The sequence below is a fragment of the Cnephaeus nilssonii genome (genome assembly GCF_951640355.1).
Source record: "Cnephaeus nilssonii genome assembly, chromosome: 1".
Lineage (NCBI taxonomy): Eukaryota > Metazoa > Chordata > Mammalia > Chiroptera > Vespertilionidae > Cnephaeus > Cnephaeus nilssonii.
This window is the reverse complement of record NC_137072.1, coordinates 58,259,273-58,266,536: the sequence shown is the minus strand read 5'-3', so window position 1 is coordinate 58,266,536 and position 7,264 is coordinate 58,259,273. Positions and strand designations below refer to the sequence as shown.

The 7,264-nt window shown below is 38.4% G+C and overlaps 1 pseudogene across 1 annotated transcript; it reads left to right on the top strand.

Annotated features, from left to right (window-relative positions):
* The first annotated feature begins 811 nt into the window (after positions 1-811).
* LOC307116542 (adenylyl cyclase-associated protein 1-like) lies at positions 812-2,296 on the top strand (annotated as a pseudogene). Its single transcript has one exon. The product of its transcript is annotated as an adenylyl cyclase-associated protein 1-like (transcript).
* Positions 2,297-7,264: the final 4,968 nt, after the last annotated feature.

Here is a 7,264-nt window from a genome sequence, read left to right as displayed (position 1 = left end):
AGCAAACCTGATCAATGAGAATACATCTACATGGAGATTACCTTGAGTGGAGAAGTGTTTGCAACACAGGAAAGAGGATAAACAGAGTGTGATCCACTCAGGGAGGAAGGAAAGGTTAAATAGAAGCATTGCTTAGCTTCTCTTGAATTTTCATTGAGATCCTACTTAACAAGAAGGAATCAAAGGCTCAGTGTCAGTATCAGAAACCCATTGAATAGCACTTAGAATCCATTGTAGGTATATAATCATATGTAACTTTATCATTCAGTCTTTTGGAACCAAACCTCTTTAAAATGTTAAAGTTATGATAAAACTGAATAATTAGGTATTGTGCTAGATTCCTGTAATCCATGTTATTTATATTAATTAAACTCAGTTTTTATTTCTAAACTTGCATATGTTAGTTTGCTTTTTATCCTGAAATAATTACTGTCATCTTAATAGAAAGAGGACACTGCCCAGTTGAGAACATATTCTAAGGGATATTCTGAAATCAACAATCTTTTCCTTATAAAGGCTTTGTGAGTGATTATTGCTTAGGCATTTAATAAAAAGCGTGGCACACTTTCTTTGGAGTTGTCCAAAAGCAGTGTGATAAGAAAATGCTGAAACTCCTAAAGTTATAAATGAAATTTTAGATTTTCAATGATTTGTTTAATGCGAATAAATGAATTTATTTTATCTGATAATTGCTAAAGCCAGAACCACGTGTACAGTTTACAAATATAAATTAATGCAGCACAGATTGGGAAAAACTCTTTAGATACATGGAAGAGAGTGGCTTTCTGCAGGCCCAAGCAGGTGGTACATTATGGCTGACATGCAAAATCTGGTAGAAAGATTGGAGAGGGCTGTGCGCTGCCTGGAGTCAGTGTATCTATCTCGTGCCTCTGGAATGCACTGTGGGTCTGGAGACCGAGCTCCAAAAGCAGGATATGTTCCCTACGCGGAAACATTTGACTCACTGCCAGCTAGTCCTGTGGCCGAGTACCTGAAGATCAGGAAAGATTGGAGGAGATGTGCAGAAACAGGTGGAGAGGGTCCGTACAGGGCTGAAGTTGGAGTGAGTTCTCTTGGTTATAGTCTCTCACTGTCAGCAGCCAACAGGTAATCAGCTTTCTGATTTGTTGGCTCCCATCTCAGAGCAGATCAAGAAGTGATAACTTTTACGGAGAAGAACCAAGGCAGCAAGTTGTTCAATTACCTGCCAAGCTGTCAGCAAAAGTATCCAAGCCCTGGGCTGGGTGGTATGGCTCCCAAGCCTGTTCCTTAAGTGAAAGAAATGAACAATGCTGCCATGTTTTTTACAAACCAAGTCCTCAAGGAGTACAAAGATATGGATTAGAGCATGTGGACTGGTCAAAACGTACTTGAGTATGTGGATAGAGCTGCAGGCTTAAGATAAAGAGTTCCATACGGCGGTTCTGGCCTGGAGCAAAATGGGGCCCATGACGAAAGAACTGAGTGGCTTGCTATCTGGACCCTCTGCTGGATCAAATCCCAGCCCCCTTCCCGCCAAGCCCACCTCCCCCACCAAAGCCTACCCTACCAGTTCAAGGTCAGATGTCTCCACCTCATGCTCAGCACTGTTTGGGCAGATTAATCAGGGGGAGCAGCACACATGCGCTGAAACATATACCTGATGACATGGAGATTCATAGGAACCCTGCCCCGGAGGCTCTGAGTGGTCCAGTACGAAGTGGCCCCAAGCTATTCTCTGTACCCAAACCAGGAGTCAGCCCATCCCCTGAAACAGCCACAAAGAAGGAGCCGGCTCTGCCTTGAACTGGAGGGCAAGAAGCAGAGAGTGGAAAATCAGGAGAACGTTTCCAACCTGGTAATTGTTGGCACAGAGCTGAACCAGGTGGCTTACATGGACTAATACAAGTGTGTTAATATGACATTGCAAATTAAGAGAAAATTAACTCCATTATAATTATATAACTGTAAGAAACTCTGTCTGGTGTCCTATGATGTGATGGGCATCATGGAGATAATCAATAATAGGGATGACAGAGTTCAGGGAATGGGAAAAGTGCCAGCGATTTCCATCAACAAAACAGATGGCTGTCACGTTTACCTGAGCATGAATTCCCTAGCTTGTGAGATAGTCAGTGCCAAATCTTGAGATGAATGTCCAAATTCCTACAGAGGCAGTGACTTGAATGAGCCCTGCATCTCTGAGCAGCACGAGAGCCTACTGAATGGGAAGAAGCTGGTCACAGCAGTGACAGAATTGCTGGATAAGGGAAGTGTCACTGGGTTCCTTGCCCTCTCCCTCACACCTGAGGGATGACTCTTTATCTGGGCAGATCTTTTCTAGATTCCCTCTACCTTTCTGCTCTTAAAACTGCTTTTCTGCTTTGAGAAACACAGCTACCTGCCTTCGCTGAAGCATACCTCAGGCTGAGGGTTGGTGTAGGATAGCAGGTCAGTTCATCATCTACAGCAGTGGTTCTCAACCTTTCTAATGCCGCGACCCTTCAATACAGTTCCTCATGTTGTGGTGACCCCCAACCACAAAATTATTTTCTTTGCTACTTCATAACTGTAATTTTGCTACTGTTAATGAATCGTAATGTAAATATCTGTGTTTTCTGATGGTCTTAGGCTCTACAGCAGCGTTTCTCAACCTACCCACAGGTTGCAAACTGCTAGCAGGGTTGCTAAGACCATCAGAAAACACAGATATTTACATTACGATTCATAACAGTAGCAAAATTACAGTTATGAAGTAGCAAAGAAAATAATTTTGTGGTTGGGGGTCACCACAACATGAGGAACTGTATTAAAGGGTCGCGGCATTAGGAAGGTTGAGAACCCCTGATCTACAGGAAGATGCAGCTTTTTCCTCTGAGCTCAACCACATGCCAACCCATTCCTAAGAATCTGCAGACCAGGACTGGTGTGTTCTAGCTTTCATCCTGTGGGGATTATTCCACCAATAAAAGCCTTCTGGGAAGAATAAAGCACTCCCAGGAATTAACATCTCAGAAAGTTCATACAAATTAATCTTTTCCAAGAAATATGCATGAAGGTAGCAGAAGCTGGTGTGATTCCAGCTGGTTCTTCTAAACAGACTAATTTTTCACTGTTGACAAGTGAGGCCAGGGTTGCACTGGACCAAAGGCTGACGCTTGGCCATCTAGCATTCCAAGCCAAACTGTTTCCTCTAAGTACTCCTTTAATCCTGCATTCCATCCTGGCTCCACTTGAACCTGACAGAGTAGATTCTCCTGTACCAGCTGCTCAAGCAGTGCCTTGCACCCAGGCCAGCTAAGGGAATCTTGGACACTTTCTTTCTCTGGGATCCCTGTCCAGAACCTTCCCACAAAGATGACTCAAAAAGGAAAACAAACGAAGAAAAACACCCACCACACCATTCCAAGGAATCTGGTATTCCTTCGCCATGCTGGGTGCCTGTTACCCATCCTCACTGTCTCCTTTGCCCCGTTTTACTCAACAGCTTTTGGCTTCTGTTTGGACCCATAAAGAAAGGTCTAAAACCTCCACTGCAGGCTGGTGTTAGGTCTTATGTAAGAATCTTGCACAGCATTGCTAATGGAAATTTCAGTTTTCCCTCTAGGACAAACACATACCAAAATGTGCAATTTTCTTTTGGCGGGAAGAGAGCTTCTCCTTTGACTACTATTTCCTGAAGCCTGTGGGAATAAACCTTTATATACTTAAAGGTATACAGAAAATAGAGTAAAATTAATACAAAAAAAAAGAAAAAGAAATATTCCATTCATCAAAGAAACATTTAAATACTGATTTAACATTTACCATGCTCCAGGCAGTACTTGGGCAATTGGGCTAATTCAGCAGAGATCCCTGTCTTTGTGGCATGTAAGTCCAAATGTGGAAAGATAGATAATACACAATAATAGTACATTTTTACAGGATGTTAAAAGGTCTTAAGTATCCCTAGAGGTGAGGTAGACTATAACATTAAAGAGGTGACAGAAGTAGACCTCACTGAGTAGATAAGTCGGCAAAAACTTGAGCAGCTGTTGCAGTTGGTCATGTATATCTAGGTGACGAGAGCTGTAGCTGGGGTTAGCACCTCATCCAAAGCCTCTGGTAGAAGAATGCCTAACATGTCCATGGACTCGCAAGAGAGCCAGGTTTTTGTAACGGAGTGTTGAGGATGGAGTTTATGGAAAGATATGGGGTTGAAGTTATAGACAGACAAACAGATTGATTGATAGATAACCATATTCTAGCTATTAATCTTCTCTCTTTAACTAGTCTAGTGTATTTTTTTATTTTGAGATTTCATGGTAAGACTATAAAAGACTGCAGTACTAGACAGATTCATGATTTAATTAGCCTAGTATAACTAAGGAATATTTTTTTTTCAAATATTTCACGATGCCACAATCCATACAGTGGGTACTGTGCCTGTCATGTCTGTTTAAATTCATCATTGAACTGATGTTTGCCACCGTGAGAGAATTCTAAAGCAATACACCTTTTATTGACATAGTTAAGGTTACTTGTCTTTTGAAACTGGGTCTATAACTTTCTATTTAAGAATTAAGTTAACAAGTATAGGTGTCAGAAATAATATTACATAAAGTCTTAATAGAAGTGCTGTGTTATTGATTATTCCTCACGTCTGAAATGGATCGACACCATCGTCACAAATGACCTCCCAGCTATGAACTTTAGAAACATGGGAAATACTCCAGTTTTAAGGTGAACTACATCGTATCGAAGCTCATAAAATATGAGAACCTGAGTCCCTGGAACAGGAGTTTAATTTACACAGTACACCACGATGAGAACGGCTAGAAAACTGGAGGCATGGAAGTGTTCTACTTGATTAATACTTTACTTAGCCTAGAGTGACAATAATCACAGACAAACCCTATGAAATGTATTTGCGCCCATAAACTTACATTAATTTTCTTTTAATCTTTGTATGCCACAGGAAATATTTCAATTGAATTATATATTTTTCCCAAGAAATCAGGAACTCTGGAATCCAATCCTATTTATTTTTCCCCACATTTATTTCCAAATCTTGAATTCAAAAGCAATAATTTAATTCACATTTACTTCTTCAGTAAAAATGATATGGTTTAGGTGAACTTTAATAGAATTCTGGAATTAGGCTTTCTCATCTAATAGGTTACTCAATCATTAATTTATTAGACACATATTAATCCAGTTCATATTAGATAGTCATCTCGATACAAATGAAACAAATTAATAGTTACTATTGGAGGTAGTATTTGTAGCAGCTGCAAAAGAAGCTCTGTAATCAGATATTCTGGATTCAATACTCAACTCTACCTCCTTCTAGCTGTGTCTCTTTGAGCAAGTTAATTAACCTCTCTTTGCCTCAATTACTGTGACAAAAATAGGAATCAATACAACACCTGCAACATTGTATAATTGTGAGGGATAAAAAAATTAGCCATGTAAAGGTCTTAGCATAGTGCCTATCATCTAGTAACAAATCAAAAACTGTACACTATTTTTATTATATGCATATGTGTACATTTAAGTGGAGGAGGGTGGGGGGTGGTGGGAAGAGATCAACCAAAGAACTTGTATGCTATATGCATAACCCTTGGACATGGACAATAGGGTGGTAAAGGATTGGGGTAGGAGACGGGGGTGGGCTAGAAGAGGTCAATGGAAAAAAAAGGGGACATATGCAATACTTTCAACAATAAAGATTTAATTAAAAAACAAATAAAAGCAATGTTCAGAGATAAAAAAGTATCCTATGGTGTAGTTATGATATTACTTAGGACATGTGGTATGATTTTTCGTTTTTAAAATGCAAGAACTTTTAGAAATTTCACCATGAAAAATGGTGAAGTATCTAAAAATAATAACATATTTTGGTTTTTGAAAAGGGAGATGAAGAGCATTTCAAAGCTCCCAGTGAATAGATTACAGATATCATGGTATAGAGGTTCAAAGATGATTAGAATAACTAACTTTGAAAACAAAGTTTAATAAATTTTGTCATTTGGCTGTTTTTTGTTTGTTTGTTTTTGTCTTTGATAGATTTTAGCCTAGATCCTGATGAACTATAAAACTTTCCAACAGGTACACTACAGAGCTCTCTGTGACATTATTTCAACAAAGTATAAGAAAATACAATATTTTCCAATATAGTGACTACAAAAGAGATAAAGGACCCTCAAAAATATTTAAACTATGTTTAACTTTAAAGGAAAACTAGAAATTATATGTAATAGTGAATTCTTACATTTTTAAAGTAGGTTTAGCAGTTGTGGAGTTTCTGAATTTCTAAGTCTATTTTCTAAACCTGTGTCTGGTCAAAAATCTCATACTAACTCAAAAAAATCCTGATAGGGCTGAGGTTAGAAATACATATATACAGCTAAACATTTTTTTTATCAGCAAAATGTAATTGAAACTTGACACTGAATATAAAGTCTATGCAGCAAGATGGTAGATGTAAAAGTAGATATCCCAGTTAAATAAATCAGAATTTAGGAACTGAGTTAAGGTTGACAATGGGTGTATCAAACTGTGTTTAAACTTGTTGGAATTTTTGAACTTCTTGAGTAGTTTCATCAGTCTCCCTGAGATGCCATCTGAGATAGAAAGAACCAGTAAGAGAACCAGTCTGTCTGTTTTAAAATTAAAACATACCACAGATATTAAATTTTAAATATTTATCTCTATATCCTCCCACCTACACATCATTTTCCTGATAGGTAAACCAAAGTCCAGTGTTGGACATTGCTCTCATCATTTCTCCTCCAAACGATGCCCCTGTTTAAGACGAAATGTAGTAGTAAGAAGCAGAAGTGTTTTACACTCTCATCATTCTTTTGGGCCCTATACCGGAGCTACACAATGATCTCACAACAGCAAGAATAAGGTGGCATGTCTTAATTTGCCTAAAGAAGTAGGTTCAAAAACAGAGCAGAACAATTAAAAGATAATTTCCATTTCAGCTTTGTGTGGGAAGAACTATTTGATTTTAATATGTAATGAGATTATTGTAAGAATTGAATTAATCCAGGTAAAACACTTGGAATGTACTTAACACATAGAGAACACCCCCAAAATACTAGTTATTTTTATAACTGTTGTAATAATTAGTCTTTCTTTGGAATAATATCACAAAAGCAACAACATCTTAAGCTACTAATAAAATTTGGTGCATGTTTGGATTAACTTTGAACTAGGCTCTGAGCTGTGTTTTATATAGATTCTCTCACTTAATGGATTATCTCAATTCTACAGGTAAGAAACCTGGGGCATAAAA